Here is a 676-nt window from a genome sequence, read left to right as displayed (position 1 = left end):
CTATCTTTACTCTTATGACAATAAAAACAAGCCATTGTTCTCCACTAACAGACCTCTATGAGGACACCTGCTGAGGACTCCTTGATTCTTAGACTCTTTCTCTGACAGACTTATCATACCAGTGAAGACCATCACTAAGTTTCTAACCCATTATTTAGGTTTTCTTTTCTAACCATCTCCCATCCGCCTTCCCCAAACCAAACCTGTTGCTGAGGGTTAACTATAGGAAAGAAGAGAATTATCTCATAGGATTTCCTAGGCTATGATTTTTATAGGAGTGGGTTGTTTCTCCTTCCAAGCAGCAGGTGGGTTTGAACCACCAACTTTCCTATTCACAGGCCAAATGTTTTAAGCTTGTGTCCTCAGGGTCTTTATATAATGCATGACAATGAACTTCATATTCCCTTTCTATCCTTTCCTTTGTAATGAATTGTTACCTATCTTAGAAGTCTCCTTATTGAGTTAGGCTTTGAGTCATTGAAAATGGAAATAAGCCAATTCAAGAAACAATTACTACGTTATGTGAAGGAGCCTTGGTTGCATAGTAGGTTGCATGTTGGGCCCCTGATTTCAAGGCAGCCATTGAAACCAACACGGCTCTGTAGGAAGAAGATGAGATTCTGTTCTCCCACCTCAGACCCTTAGTGCAGTTCCACTCCATCTCTGAGGGTCACTC

This window comes from Echinops telfairi, unplaced genomic scaffold, assembly GCF_000313985.2.
Source record: "Echinops telfairi isolate 266 unplaced genomic scaffold, ASM31398v2 ScPeMD7_7404;HRSCAF=8442, whole genome shotgun sequence".
Taxonomy (NCBI): domain Eukaryota; kingdom Metazoa; phylum Chordata; class Mammalia; order Afrosoricida; family Tenrecidae; genus Echinops; species Echinops telfairi.
Note: the sequence above shows the minus strand (reverse complement) of the source record.